The sequence below is a fragment of the Temnothorax longispinosus genome, chromosome 7, assembly GCF_030848805.1.
Source record: "Temnothorax longispinosus isolate EJ_2023e chromosome 7, Tlon_JGU_v1, whole genome shotgun sequence".
Taxonomy (NCBI): Eukaryota; Metazoa; Arthropoda; class Insecta; order Hymenoptera; family Formicidae; genus Temnothorax; species Temnothorax longispinosus.
In genome coordinates, this window is record NC_092364.1 from 16,903,250 (window position 1) to 16,920,168 (window position 16,919).

The 16,919-nt window shown below is 37.0% G+C and overlaps 1 protein-coding gene and 1 non-coding gene across 2 annotated transcripts in view; one reads left to right on the forward strand and one right to left on the reverse strand.

Annotated features, from left to right (window-relative positions):
• Positions 1–16,919, reverse strand: part of Best2 (bestrophin 2) — a 48,703-nt gene that overhangs the window by 30,705 nt on the left and 1,079 nt on the right. The window lies entirely within an intron of this gene.
• LOC139817055 (5S ribosomal RNA) lies at positions 10,573–10,692 on the forward strand. The gene has a single exon (XR_011733127.1). It is a non-coding gene; the product is annotated as a 5S ribosomal RNA (ribosomal RNA).

Consider the following 16,919-nt stretch of genomic DNA (forward strand, 5'->3'; position numbering starts at 1 on the left):
AGTGACACTTTTAGATGCGTTTGAAATCCGAAACCGGACTGATGCGTTCAAAACCCCCTTTTAGAGGATTGAGACGCGGCATCTAAAATGCTGAATTTGATGAGCCATTATAAAGATTTGCATACAAGATATTTCATTCTTATTCAGATAAGAGCTTAGCGTATCATCTTTGTGACATGACAAGATATCGCTTTCTTCCCTTTTTCATTAAAACTAGTTCTCAGATGATCTCAAATAAAAAAAATATTTAGCGACTATCTTATACGATCCTGTTTATCCAACATATGATCGCGAAGAATATTATGTGATTAATTAAAAAAAAATGTGTGTGTTTTGCCAGAGTTGAACAATAAAAAGACTAACTCTGTAGACTCGTTCTTTCAACAATTAATCAGTAAGAAATTTACAGTGCAAATTCGAGAGGCAATATAGCATTCGCCGTCCATAACTTGGATGTTTCTTCGAAACGCGCTCGATAAACCTCATTTTTATTTCGCGCGCTGCCTTCATTTTGCCGTGCGATGTAAAAGAGTGTTGTAAAAGAAGCGCATACCAAAGCGTTCTAGCGCAACGGACAAACGCGGTCTGCCGCTCGTAAAGCATCGTGTTTTAAGTTTTAAGGGTAGTAAATTAGCGCAATTCTCGCCGAGACGCGGCCATTTTTTTACGATCGATCAGACGGCGTCTCTTCCCGATGCGGGATCGAGGAAGACGTTGACGCGGGTCATAAAGGTTGACGGATAAACGCGCGAGTGAACGTCAATGACGAGCTCTCGCGGTCTCCGCGAGTGAATGGGCGAACGTTGTGCGATGGCCGCGAGTAGCCAGCCAGATGTCGAGCGTTTATGCAAGATCGTTAAACATAACGCGGCAATTTAACCCGGTGCAGAAGCAGCGTTTTCTTTTTAGTCCTTTCTCCATGCGTTTCATGGTTTCAGCGCGAAATCGAGCACGTAAATTTATGTGGCCACTTATTGTCGGACGCGGTGACCAATTTCTAACTGTTACAGGAGCGTCTGAGTTGCATAGATCAATGCAATTGCATAGTTATGTCGAGAATGCTCTCCGAGTGACGCTTAAAGACGTACTGATGCTGAAAGGAACATTTTGTAATATTAAGCGATAACATCGTAGACAACACAACGCGTAAAGCCGGATCGTAAAGATGTCTGTAAAACATTTTAATCTTTCAAACGTGTCTCAAGTGCTTTTCAAACGCCTTTCAGAGAGATACGTCCAATGAATGTAGTTCTGTAAACTTTAGTTGTGCAAGATGCAAATAAAAATGTTCATAAAACATAGAAGAATCGTCCAAAAAGGCAGAGATAAATTTTATCTGACGTCTCGAACGTGTTACAGGTTCGCGACAAATCGACCAAAGAATTATATAGGAAGTGACTGGTTCGCCGTACTCGCTTCGGTATCACAAACGGAATGCTAAATATTACTGAAACGTGAGTCACTGCCGCGATGTCTTGCGAGCTAGGCAACGATAATCTACGTTCTATTATGTAGGAATTGAGGCTCTGCTGCTTCGCCTGGATGCAACTCGCTTGGCAGACACCTTATGAGATAGAGAATTCTTCAAAGAATATCATACTAATTGTAAATGAATGAATATGAATGAAAAATTATCGTACGTATACGTTTCCTCGACGTTTTGCTTACGTTCCCCATTGGTATTTCCTAGTACAATACAATGTTTATACACGAACAAAACATTGCGATCGTAGGAGGATAATATGAAATAACGTATTACTCAATCACTTTATCAGCATTTATTCATTGTAAGAAAATTTAATATTTGTAGTCAATGCCTAAGTATTCGTTGAAAAATTGTAGACATGATATAACATAAAATTTAAATCACGCTGATAGAAATAGTATGAAGAAAGCTGGAATGACTATAACTACTAGAGACAGTATCAAACTCCTTGATTACGCTGATATTAGTCTGCAATTGTGGTCACAAGATAGCAATAAAGTTACTACCCGTAGATTTGTATGAATGAAAACTATTACGCAAGGTGGCTCATAATCGTAATTCACATCGGAGTATGTTGTACTCCAGTCTGCGGAAATAGTATCTGTACTGCTACTTTATCAATCATTAAGGAAAACTTCAAAGGCTCTTCTCTTTCCTTTGCGGCATGTAACACGATCGTTGCGGTTAGCATTTATTCCGCTGCAAAAAAATTACATTTTCTATGAATAATCGCATTATCTGCAAGGAAAAAATAGATGACGAATTTATTGAAAAGTCGGAATGGATGAGGTGGCCTTACAGCGAGCTGTACTGGTAAAAGGAAAATAGGGAACCTAAGTCACTGTGGATGGCGTAAAGTAACGGTCCACCGGTCAAGGCTCGCCAAGGCCTTTTATCGTTCTTGTCGGCCAGACAACCGCGCTATGTTGCAATTTTGTTTCTTTAATTCCTACTATGCCCGTCCTTCTCCATTTCTCCGCGCGGTTTGAATTTATAGTCACGCTTGACAACCGTACACAGATACACACATAGAGAAAGAGAGAGAGAGAGATATATTCTTTCGACGCTAGAGAAACGTTAAAAGGTACGAATTATTTAAGACAAATGCGGAAGCGACATATATGTATACAATACAAGACAGTACTATAACTTTAACATAGGACACATAACGTAGCATAGTTTAACTTTCTTACTCTTCTCCTCATTTGTTGCAAAATAATATATTAACACCTTATATTAAATATTTGAATGTAAATGTATAAATGCATATTACTCAGATGACGTACTTCCTTTGTGTTCCAATTAAGATAAATCGTGTGAGCTACGTGCATGCTTTGAAAGATGAGATGAGTCGAGTCGAGTACAAGGTTTTGGGTGGGCTGATATATGAGAACAATGAGACGGATCAGGTGAAAGCGATTGCAAAAAAGACACTTTCGAAAATCTCGATATGGGCGGCGAAGTCACGCATTGCGAAATGAAAAAAATAATATAGCGTTCTAGTAGTCGCAAATTGTTAAATAGAATTTTTTATTCAATGTTATATTTCTATTTTTAACACTTCTTGATATATTTTATTTCTTATTTCTTGATATGTTATTTTTTATTGTTTAATATAAATTTAAAGAGCTCACATATTTATTTTGTACTCAAAATACATAACACTGACAATAAACTATCTTTATTATCTGGAAGCATTCACTAATTACATTAGACATCTTTAAATGACGATTTTCCTTGATTAACGTACATGATATCGTCGGCATCGAGCTTAGCTAACGACGGCCAACGATAATTAAGACGTTTGCACATCAAGTATCCTTGTTGGCAACGCGATAGATACGCTCATTAACTTAGAAAGAGTGATCGTATTAATCATTTTTATTTTTTACTAATCACAAAATCGGAAGCTTTCTTTTATACATATATCTAATTATAGATAAATAGAAAAAATAAAGTATTAATGTGTGTGTAGGTAATAGTATACATAAATTATAATTTATATTATCACTAGATCGTTTATATATAAGAAATATAAATCATAATGATAATAATTATATTCGATAAAATTACACGTGTAATTTTATGATCTGATATTAGTGTTTTACATTCTTATCTATTCTTTTATGGTTACAAATAATATATACGAATAGAACACATTTCTGTTAAAGAGGATTGAAATTAGAGAACTTTCTTTCATACTTGTCTAAGAAATCATAAATATGATTTTTTAGACATTTTTATAGCCATTAAATATATTTTATGTTCACTTTCATTTTCTGGTATCATGTACTACCTTTGGAACTATCAAAACATTCATCATATCTTTAAATCATTCAATTATTTTTTACATGATCATGAGTTCTGCATGTCCGCGTTCACAAGCAATCGACTGAATGAGGAAGACGTTAACGGATCGTCATCCGTAAACAGAATAACTGATGTGACGTGTCTGATCACGTCAGCTCCGTTCTAGGCTTCCAGTCAGGCTATCTTCAGCGTGCCTTCAGTTCCTGCATCGATGCCTCTGTTCATCGAACTCGGCTTATTTATTATCGGTCAATTTAGCCGATCGGACCGTATTTGGAAATCGACGTAACGATTCCAACTCGACTGGTCGAGTTATTGCCAAGGTGGGTGTGCTTCCTCAGTATCTATGGTCACGGCCATTATGCCCAGATGCATTCAATACAGCTTCCACGACTTGAATATGAAAGTACTGTAGATAGAATAAAAGAATAATTCTTGCCGATGACAAACTTATCCCCGTGTTGTTATACTTATAATGAATCAATTTGATTAAAAAGACATTGTTGCTTTTTAGATAAAGATTTACAAGTAGTATAATTAAAAAATATATAAAGTTTCGTCGCTTCACTGTATTGGCGCAATATGACAATTTCAAACTGCAGCTATATAAAAATTTCAACATGTTACACTACGCGGTAACGGTACAAAAATGTTGTTTCTGTATCGATATGAGTATAACGCAATTGTTGGAACTGTTAAGCTCATTTTTCTTATCATAGCTTCTGCAATAAGCTCTAAAAAAGATCTCTTTGATGATTATTTCTTACAAAATATATGAGTTGGTTTAACAGAAATTCTGCGGTAAAGTCCAACTAGAAATAAAAATTGAAATTCCCATGACGATGTTTTGCGCTGTTTATAATATATTTCTGCGATTTCTTACATATTCTCTTATAATCTGACATTGAAACGTCGTTTCCGGATGAATTGTGTTAGCTGTACTCGCGTTAGAATGATAATAACCGTATCAACATCCTATGTTGATTTTTTTCTCGTCTTTTTCCCTTCGGTTTCATGTCAAGTAAAAGCAGCGATTTAAGTGATACCTTCCCGCAAACGTGTCCTTCGCAAGAAGCTTCAACGAAAAAGAAACGGAGTGAAAATAAGACTACCCTCTCAGGATGAATAGGACTGCCCGTGTATGGTTTGCGCCGAGAGAAGGAATGCGATAACTTGAGCCTCGGCGGTGTATTCTCTTTTTCGTCTGTCTCTCGTATCGCGACTAAGACAATACGCAACGCAGAACTTCATACGAGTCCGCAGCACGATAGAGATTTCTTTAACTGAACTTATGTATAATGGCAAAGGCACCGATCCTTTTACCGCGCGGGATCAATACCTTTATTTATAGTATGCCGCCTCGCGCGATAATCGAGTTGAATTCCACAGCGATCGAAGAGAAGAGTCACGTGCGAGCACAAGAAAGGTTCTTTTCTCTACAAAGAGAGAGGCGAGTTTATATCGTATCGTTTTCATAATACATTACCGTGCTCCGAAAAGATTCGCTAACTAACGTTACACGATTACGTCAATATTGATTCGTGATGAGCAAATAATTGCCGATATTCTGCCTAAGCTATGTGCGGTCAATCGGTTGATTTAAAGATTTCATTTCTACTTATTGTAATTGCGTTCATATCACATTTTATAATTATCGAGTAGTAGGTATATGAGATACCTTGTTCAAATTGCTGTAATACATTCTATTTTCTAACTTTCCTAAATTTCACAATATGCAAATTACACTGATACTATAAAGAGGCACTTGGATTCTTTTCTGTAATGGCAGGAGAACCAGGAAGAGAATCACCGATCATTCACCCACGCGTATCGAGCTACATGCTGGAGGCACATAACGAGAACCCACGAATCGCGATAAGTGTTGATGCAAGGGCGAAATCGAGACAGGTGTTCGAGGAGTTTAAATTCGATGTGAAAATACGAAATTCGTTTACGTGGGTTGGATCCGCATTTTTTTACGGGCATTGCCGCCAAACTTCTATGTTCCGAGTTCTCTTCAGGATATAAACACAATTTTACTCGGAAAAAAATTTCTATGAAATTCTTAAATAACTCTAATTTCTGAGCAGAAAATCAAAACCGTTAATCAATATGCATTTTTTTAACCTAACGAAATTTTGCAATATATTATTAAATTTTAAGCTTATTGAATAAAATGTCAACGAATGAATAAAATGATTCATGATTGAATTATGAAGTGACCATGCCTTAAATCTTTTCAATGAGAAGTTACAAGGAAGAGTGGTCATTTTATGTCCTGTAGAGTTAATAATAAAGTATTACTTAAAATTATTAATACGGAGAGAATTTTTTGTTATATTTTATCCTTAAATTCACTACAAACTTGGGACAACTTGGCAACCAAGGAATTTTTGAAATATATAAAAGACATTTTACAAACAACGTAATAAAAATTACCAAGCAGATTGGTAAATTTTGAAAAATTATTGAAATTTTCTAGATATATTTTAGTAAAATTAATCAAACATATTTTATATTTTAATGCAATAGATATTAATACTTTTTATTATGGTAGATATTAATCAGAATAGCTCGCATAAAATTCTTGGTGGATACATGTTGTCCCACAACTACCATGATTTCAGGGTAAATTCTAAGAGAAAATTTTCTCCATGAGGTTCACAATAAGACTGACGTAATCTTAATGGAATAATCAACCGAATAATGTATTTTTCTAATTTTACCAAGAAGATGGTAATTAGTAGGTACCATAGACGGATGTTAGAAAAATAGCTGTTGATTTCGAAGATTTTATCGCTTCCGTACTTCCAAGAACACGATGACTCCCGTCTTGCTGTTACGAAGGGATAACATCAATCCAGTCATTCGATAATTGTTATGTTCCTGGGCACAGAGGATTATACAATCTGACTGTGTTACAAATTCATTGATTCACGAGAATTGCAAATTATGAGTAACATTGCCTGCAGCAAATGATACATTTTCTTCTTACCGGTTAGGCGCGAGTAGGTATGCTATGCACGCGCGACTTTAGCATGTATTACATATGTTACATGTCATCATACATATAATATATTACTTACTTTCCAGATATTATATCATGTAACATATATTCATGGATATAGAGATTTCTACACTTGTTGCATTTAATTGCTGTACATCATTGAGCTTATGAGACTAATGCATTTAAGGCCATTTATATTCCATGCCACTTTCAAACTTACAATAAGAATGCTTAAGTAAAATGTAGTAGTCCGTTATTTAATGCGCTTAGATTTTTTTTGTCCTACATGTAATCTCTCGCGTATAAGCTTGTAAGGTGTACTGCGTGCGCGGAAACCAGCAGCGGCTAACAGAATTCCAAGAGAGGAAAAAAAACGAGCGCATTTTTCGTAGTTGCAATGGAAGGTGCGCCGATTAATGGCACGAAAGTCTCGACGCGACTCGCGCGCGCGGTACGGAAGTACATGAATCGGCCGAGTGCTACGAGCGAGAGTCAGCTTCCTCCGCGTTTACATAAGGCTGACGGATGATTAACATGAATCGCGGCCGCTAACGAATTAATTACGCTGCGTGATAGACTGGCACCCATCTCAGCGCTGAAAATTACACTCGAGCGTGTAGCAAGGCCGCGCCTCACCCGCAGCTGCGGGAAGCGACGAACTGTCCGACTGTTTGGATTACCAATGAGTCAATGCTGCGTAATGATTTTATATCAATTAGCTGTGAAAAATTGACGAGGTTAACGCTGAAAATGAAAATATTTAATCGGTAAGTCCACGTGAATATGAGACGATTACGATTATCGGAAATTTATCTAAATTAAACAGCAGGCATGTACACATTCGCAGATGTCTGTAAATTGATATAATTGTTAAAATTGATATACGAGTATTATATTATTAAATATTTTATTTGAATCATTATTACAGGAAAATAATAATTATTTAAATTTTTCACTTTAAAGTTGTTAAAAATGACCTTAGCGAAATGTTTACACAACGTTAAACAAATACGTAGGTCTTTCTTTCTTTAATATCTCAAATTCTTGTTATTTTAATTTGCATGTTATTTTAGTGTAATATATACTGAATATCAGACTTCGACCCGATGAACAATTCTCCACAAATAGATGGAGTGATCTTGAAGTTATGAGTGTAATCGTAAAGTATAGTGTTCTTCATTGCCTAAAAAACATATCCAACTAGGAAGTAACGGTCTCCATCACCAAAAGGTACATATCAGACGTATTTTTGTGACATCATTGGTATATACAAACGTTCTACCGAGACGGCTAAGTGATAGATTAATTGGCAATCGAATCCAGAAACGATGTGGTAAGGTCTTTTGCCCGATCACGGACCATGAAGATAATTAAGTATCCTGGCACAACAACTACGTTTGGAAAGCGTTATACATACCGATGAGTCTGATTGACAGTGACATAGTTACGGGCAGCCTTGTATTTTAAAGTCGCGGCGAAAGAAGTGCGACGGTTATGCGCGGACAGTAAACGCTGTTGCGTGTTTCTTGCATTGCGTTATATCAATTCGCCAAACAAACGTCTCGTTTTTTACGCGATCGTCAAACACGCAGCGCAAGCACGTTTTAAAAAACAATGTAACAATTCGATTATATGGTCGATATTGATTTCTATGCGGAAGCCTTTATGCTATAACTTATAAATAACAAATGTGAGAAGAAACTCTTTTGCTTGTTAAGGTAAAACAAAAGTGAATCTCTTTGACACGAATAATTTTATAGACACTTTTGTTTTACCAGAAATCGATAGAAAATTCAGTCGTTCCTGTCCATCATAAATAATTCGCTGTTTATTATGATACTTGACGAATTATTGTCAGCAAGAAAAGTAAGACGCAATCAAAAAATGTGTCAATGCAGATGTGCAATCGATAAATACAATTTCAACGTTCTTAAATTATATAGCTTTAAAATTATGATTAGAAGGATGTAATATAAAAAATAAATTTTTTATGCCGATTAAATTACTCGGTGACTTTTCTAATTTTTTAAAATGTGCAGTAATATCATAGGCCGGTATTCATAGTCGGTTCTTATTTCAAGATCGTCTTAATGTCTTGAGATACTAATACGGCTTTGTGATTGGTTCATCTTAAGGTTGTACTTAAGATGATCTTAAATATAAGATCCGACTATGAATACCGACCATAATAGCAATATAAATGATAATGAGAGAATTCTCACGAACATTTATAAAGTGCTAAAAGTAGTTGTCAGCTGATTTATCGGTTAGTATTGTATGTTATACAACACTTAAATTACAGTTTTAATAGTCGCCGCAGGATATCTCTGAAAATCTTTCACGAATGATAGCCGCATCTGCCACGGATTGCGGTTAAACTGTGTCGGCGAATAAATCAAACTGATGTTTTTTTCAAAACCTTGTCTCGTCTCTACCGATCGAATCGAAAATTTCGCAGCTCTTTCCAAAAGCCGTGACGGCGTACCGACCCTTGGCCGGGATTGCCAAGGGTCTTTCTCCCTCTTGTTTATCTTTCAGAAAGATATTAACGTCAAGGCAACAATTTGTAATTGATTCTTCGCTCTAAGCAAGATAATACCAATGCGGGGCAACAAGGACGCAAGACAACAAAACGTTGCATAACTAACGCCGGTCACGCTTCACGGCATGATGCTCCACGTTCGCCCTCTCTTCGCCAGATCTCCGAGACTCTTCCTCGAGAAGCGCTCTTCCACGGTCATCAGGTTGATGCAAAATCAAATCGAAGAATCGAGCGCGATATCGAAAGTCGGAATATTTATTAACCGAGATTTGGCATGTCAGAGAGGATATTATCCTCTCTCAATGTCTCTCAGTTGGAAAAATATCGGAAAGTCGTGTACGCGATGTGGCCTGACATTTTAATTAGAAATTGAGCAAAACCAAATGCGCAACACGTCAATCAGGCGATTATACGAAACGCCCGCTTCATCGTCGCTTCTTGCGAGATAAGCGTCCCTGTGGCATGCCGTTTAACTCACGTACGGACATTCGCCGGGCTGATCAAGGACCAATGGAAATTTTCGACGAGAATTCACGGAAGAAAGAAACAAGTTCCTCTGCCCTCGAGTGCAATCAAACGAAGGCATTTTGCGAAAGGTAGATGCGGAAATAATTATCACCATCAATGGCAAATATCAAAGTGCATGTTGAAATTTGCCATTATATGTAATTATTTTACAACTTGACAATTAAATATTTCGGGGAAAATAATATAATATACAGATAAATTATATATAATTTATATTTTGGAAAAAAAGATAACCATGTTGAAAAGAACAACTTTTAACTGTTCCATATGAATCTCAGATTGTAATCTGAAAATCAAAGTCAATAGTGTTTAAAATACAAAATACGTTCGCAATTTTTATAAGTACTAGACATCACACACGCGCGCTTTGCTCGCGCTATTTAGTTTTAACACATTATACTATTACTATTAACCCCTTGATACCCCCACACACAACTATCAAAATATGCGATAACAGATGTTCACGAAGTAAGTGCAGTGAGAGTACCAATCAGCATCGCGAAAAAATGGCAATAATTTAATCTCTTACATGCCTTCTTTATGAGTGGAGCGGATAATGGAAAAAAATAAGTATTGAATGGCTTTCTGATAGTATATTGATTAATCAGTTAATGAGTCTTGTGACATTTATCGCTATAGAAGTGAAATTTTTGAACAGAATCACAATATAAAACTGATTATGGATAACTCACATATCAGGGTAACGTTTATATCACGTTGTAAAGTACCAGTTCTCGTCCGATCACTGAAGTCAAGCAACGTTGAGCACGGTTAGTACTTGGATGGGTGACCGCTTGGGAACACCGTGTGACGTTACCATCCAATTTCTTTTTGCATTTTTATTATTACACAGACGTGCGGTACGCGCGCGCTATTTAACATTAATATTATACTATAATATTATACATTAATAATCGTGATAAGCTCAAATGTATAACGAAAGGGCACAGAGCCGCAACAAGATGTTCGCGTTAAATTATTTTTAATTTTAATAGATATTTTCCAATCATAATAATTGCGCGCCGACTAATTGTCAGACTTGCAACACAGCTGTGATTGGAGTAAAATCCCCTTCCTTCCCCTAATTAAATCATTTCGATTTAATTTTGATGCTAAGCATCTAAATACATCAATATTATACATTACACTATTACACTCCTTGATACATAAAACTGTCAAAATATGCAATGACAGAACAGATGCTCACGAAGTAAACACAGTGAAAGAACCAATCGGCATTGCGGAAAAGCCGATTGGTTCTCTCAACAGTAAAACCTATTACACATCGATATGGAAATTATTGTATAAGATTATTACGGTGACAATCGTAAATAACGCTCTCATTATTGCATTAACAGTAATAATGTTTCGAATCGTTATAATATAGTTGCCAAGTAGATAAAGACACCACTTGTCAGCCATGACTAATACGTTTAGAGCGCATCCAGACGAGTCTTGTCTCGCAGCGCTTTTATTAATTGTAAGCAAATACTCATATTAAATCATTTAAATTGATTGCTGGGTGATATTTTATCTTATACATTTCCATAAAAATACATGTACATGATAGGCCTACATTTTCTTCATTTTAAATGCCTATCACGTAACTTTTTAAATCTTTAGACCTGTTTCAATGTCGTTGTGTAAATATTTTTTACCATTACATACAATACTACTAATTCTTTAAAATAAATTACAGTTTTATCTAGCGAACAAAGAGGGAACAAATTTTTACAATCAGTAATCCGAAAATATGCAACTTCGCCGAAGTATCAAAACCCGCGAGCGTCGATGACAGAGGCACTGGGTCAGTTCTGGTTTCCAGGCAGTTCAACACGCCGAGCAGCGTCGTGAAAAGTATACTCCGGTGCGTGCTTATACGCGAGAGGTCGATGAAAGACAAGTGAGGTGAACGAAATGTGTGTCACGCGATCGAAGTGCAGCGCGCAGCGAAGTGCGAACCGCCACCAACGCTCGCTCATCGTCTTCTCATTGTCATTCGACGTGGTGCAAAGCGACCGGCAACGGGTGCGAGACGACGAAGCGATAAAACTCGTCCATCGCGACGCACAAGCTCGAACGTGACTCGTCTCGATGCGAGTAAACCGCAGAAAGCGCTTCGCGGTCTCGATAAGGCGAGAGAGAAAGAGAGATAAACTCCGGCCTAGTTCTCCGCGGAATTAGACGAGCGGTACTTAAAAATGACGACGAGGAGACACCTCGACGTCTCGACGCGTCGAGAAAACAGCTCAAAGACATTAAAAAAAAAAAAAAAGAAATAGAAGAAGTTATGACTAAAAAAAATTTGTAGAGAAATGCTAAGAAGCGAGGACAAAGGGCAATGGTTGGAAAAATGGGTTGATGTAAAGCGATAAAATATAGGTAACAGGTCGTAAAGTTTAAATAAGATATCGAACCATATCCTAAAACGCAAAATAAATGCGATTACTTACTGTTGAGTAGGTATTTAAAGAAGATAACAAATGAAACTATAAATAACAGCTGTATCGTGACATAGAAATTCGCATAGTTATTTTTAGCTTTAGATGACATAGTCGGATTATTTTAATACGTCTCGAGCGCAAGCGGTTTTAAATTTGTAACCATTAAAATTCGTGAGTCATGGTTTAGAATCCCGAAAAATGTCATCGATCGTTTTCACCGAGAATCATATATCAAAAGGATGTGACGCGATTTCGACACTCCTTTCACTAAAACATTATTAAAATCGTATACAAATTCTTCTTACCGACACTTCCTTACGTCGATTTTAAATCGGTTATCTATTCCCAAATAAAAGTTTTACAAAATATAATTTAATCGCCATCTTAGTTATTAAAACAAAGTTAGTTTTATCCCCTTTTTTAATTCTTCCAACAAATTATTATACTTTATTGTAGGAAGAATAAATTTCCATTCTATTTTAAGAAAATTTTCTTAGTAAATTTCTTAGTTAATACAAAAGATTATAATTCAAAATTATATAGGATCAAATAATATCTGAGCAACGTTTTGTAACTAAAGCTATGAATATAAATCTTTAAATGATGTCTACGTTAAAAATATGCAAAGTTATGTACATGTGAAGAAAACGCTAGTAAATATTGTGCATGCATAACTTTCTTAAAAATCTCAATGTTATACTTGACTTCTTATAACTAAACTTACTCTGTATAACATGCTGCATATAGATACAAATAGATCAATAATTTTAAACAAATATAGGTTCTTTTTCGTTTTAATATTCACGTCGATAAATCCATCAATATTGCGTCAATAATCGTCCAATAATTTCATACACCTGCGTTTTCCTTGATTCAGAACAACATTTTCAACACACGCGTGTCTTATTTCGCGTCCTACATAAAGTACGTGACGATTCATCGTGATTGGCCTATCGTTCAGCGACACGCGCTTTTTCATTTCACAACGAGCTGTTTGTAATTCTGCAAACATCTGCACAAATTTTGTCCGCGCGGGCCGACCTTGCGCGTCGGCCTGCGTTGAAGGAAACGTTGTTTTGCCGATGTATCGATCCGCAGCCGATTTGTCGTAACATCTCGATGAATCTACGAAGGCAAACGCGGCAATACGAACGGCGATACTCCACAGCGGCGTGAAACTGTTCTTGCTTTCACGCGTGCGATTCGCCGCCACGATTCTTCGGTTCATGCGCCGCGAGTATTTCGCGCGCGCGTGATCGGGGCAGCTGTAACAGCGCGCGTATGCAGGCACTTGTTGCAACAAACGTCATGCTCGGGGCGATAATCGCGAAGCATGAAAATACTTTAGGCTCTCGTTTCGCTTCTGTCGTTGACACGTCACGATCACGAAATATCCGCCACATTTCATATGGACATTTATTATCAAATTCTACAGACGGATCATTTTTTCCGCCTGATTTTGAAGATTATAAGTAAACTGCCAAATGGTAGAAGCAATCGCATGAGGATATTAAAAACAAGAGAAAAGTGGCGGAAAACTATCTTGATAGCACAAATCGACGATGGAATTCACGTCGATTTAACCTTCTGAAGAAGTCGGGGGAATTGGCCCTTAGCCATGCACGTACATACACGCGCGTCATACACGAGCGTCTCTCCGCGGCGCAACAGAAATCGTCCTAACGATCGCATCATTAACCTCGTAACAGATCTGCTCTACGTGTGAGAATTCGCCGGCTCGATCGTTATCAGCTGGAAAAAGCAGGTAAGAGGATTTTCTATTCCTGGATATCAACTACGTATTTATAGTATGTTCCGGGGGGCTCTCCCGGGTATTTATAGATCGGCGATCGCGCTGTTTCCTTTTGCCAGCAGCACCGGTAGGCGGATAAGAAAGCTGGTATGGGTCACCGCGGAAGGCTTGTAACGAGAAAAAGGAGAGCTACGGCGTTTCGCTTGCGGCTAAAAAAAGCAAAACGCTGGCAATGAAATATCGCGCAGCGAGATTGCCCCGTTTTGCACGAATAGCGTAGATAGCTAATTACTTTTTCACATAAACGGCGCCAGGTCGCGTGCAAAACACGAATCACTGTTCGCATTCGTTCAGAATCGAAGTAATCGAATTCTGTACGAGGGGGGATGATCGGAAAACTGTCAAAGTTAAGAACCTAGACACGTCTGAGATTTCAAGAATTGGGGAGACGTATGAGAGCTAGACCTTCCTTTCTCTGTAGATTGCAGGTAATCATAATTTCTGTCAGGAGAATCGTCTTACGGTGTACATGCACACGCGCTCTCGTTTGCACGCTACCGCGAAAGATTTTCTATTCCTGGACATTCCTGGGTATTTATAGACTAGCCGCTGTCGTCTTTCCTTTAACTACTGCAATGTTGTGGTATAACGCGCATAGGAAAGCGAGATCTTACGTGAAAGCCGTTAAGGCCGTTTCCACCGAGGTGCACGGAGAGAAACCGAGACTAGGGAGCATCCACCAATACCATAGTGTGTAAAGGTCGTAGAAATGTCAACAAACGGGCTTGGACAAGGACACCGCAGTAGGATGATGCTGTTAGATGCATTTTTGTAGGCACTATAAAACGCGCGAAATTGCATTTTGATGCATTACTATATCATTTAAATTAATAGCTTTTTAATGTGCATACATATTTATCAGCTTTTATTAGGCAAAATTTACATATTATTAGGCTTTATTGAATGTCATAAGATATATAGTATATCAGCAAAAGGTTGACGTTTATACATAAATAATCGTTTTTAATTGACTTTTATATTTTTAATAGGGTATAAAACTAGGTGTGGAAAATTTCAGGAATATTTTTTGTAGCATTCATATATTAGATTTCTTCAGTTATAAGAATAATTTTACATAAATTTTGATCCTACATTTAGCAATGTAAAGAAGCGATATGGAGACATAATTTAATTCGTTGACTCATTGATATATTGATATATGTTTCTTCTCGAATCATTCATATTATCGGTAGTTAATGTTACGCGAACGACTTGGAACATAATTAACACATTTGTTTTATGGTTTCTTCAGCTATTATCTAGACGTCTAGATAAACAAGAGGAGGAATTTCGTATATTGAATGCAGAAAGGTGTAACATTTCTTTATTTAAAAATAATACAACTTTTGTTCGTACTTTTCTTTTTTCCTGTTTATTATTTCGGCAAACACGATGAGATAAGTTTGTATTTTACGTTTTATTTTGCGAAATTGTGTTTGAAAAATGGTTGTGCACGTGACGAGCAATTATTGGCGTATCCATATTATCCAAAGAAGTTTATTTAATCAAGTGATTCTGTTCGTCGCTTTTTCGGAAATTTTTCAGCAATCTGTCATTATATTCAAATATATCTCGGATTATTTCCATCGAAATCGTATATTATCGCACATTACTTTAAATATTTACATTATATTCTAAAAAATTTCCACGTTGCATAACATTTAATTTCATACGTAATTGTCGAGACTCGCGTAGACGCTCTCGACAAGCATTGATGTCACCGATTACACCGATTTACGAGAATGATTATATAACGACTTCAAACAAACAAAAAAAAAGAAACACTTTAAAGTAATAATTTTACGTTATAGATGCTTAATATTCATACTATAATTGAAATGAAAACAAAATATAAAATTTTTTCAAAACGCCCAAAATTATCAGTAATGGAATATACCGCAAATGTGTGTATAAAGAAATATTTTTAAAGGGATATTTGAACTTTATAATTAAATTAATAATTAGCTACAACATTTAATATGTGTTGCCGTCATTTCTATCGTTTCGAAACACGTATGTTAGCGTCGTTTCGTGGGAGAGATCATTAATCAGTTTCTCTCATCGCACTCTCTTTAAATTAAAAACACCTGTGAGAGAAACATCACACAATTTATATAGTGTTTCACGCTTCATTCAAAAGACACGACTTCAATGATGTCGCGCTGTACTCTGAACATATGATAGGTTTACATATACGCATACGAGTGGCTCGATTAAACACGTGTCCGGCCGATGTTGTCATGTCAATCCCTCCGGCATAAACATTACCATTGTTATCCATTGCTTGGCAGATAAGCGACGCACGGTCCGGCGTGTATGGTAGTGCAATAATTTTCAGTGGCGATATATTCCGAGCACAGCGGTTGTGTGGCGCGCCGTTACGTTTTAAAATCTACGTATCGGCGACCTTATTTCCTTAAAACGCGCGAGCAAACGTTGACCGAACGCCATTTCTGTTACGTGCTCCGCTGTTGTGATTCGAGCGAATCGCGGTTTTCTGTACGGCTGAAAAATTTGGGACGTTTCCGGTCTCGGGCTTTGCTTTAATGTGATGCTAATTCTTTGACGAGTTTCGAAATATGCGAAACTGGCTAATTAGAGGACCATTGGACGTTCTTGATTGACACCCAAATTATTTACCGAATTCTTGTTTAAGAATATTCGTTCTTCTCTTTCGTTCTTTCCTCCTTCTGTGTAACTAAACCATAGATCGAGAGCATGGCACATTGAGTCGAAAGTTAAACGTTGCACAACGATCAGCCGGTCGTTATAGCGCAATGTCTTCATCT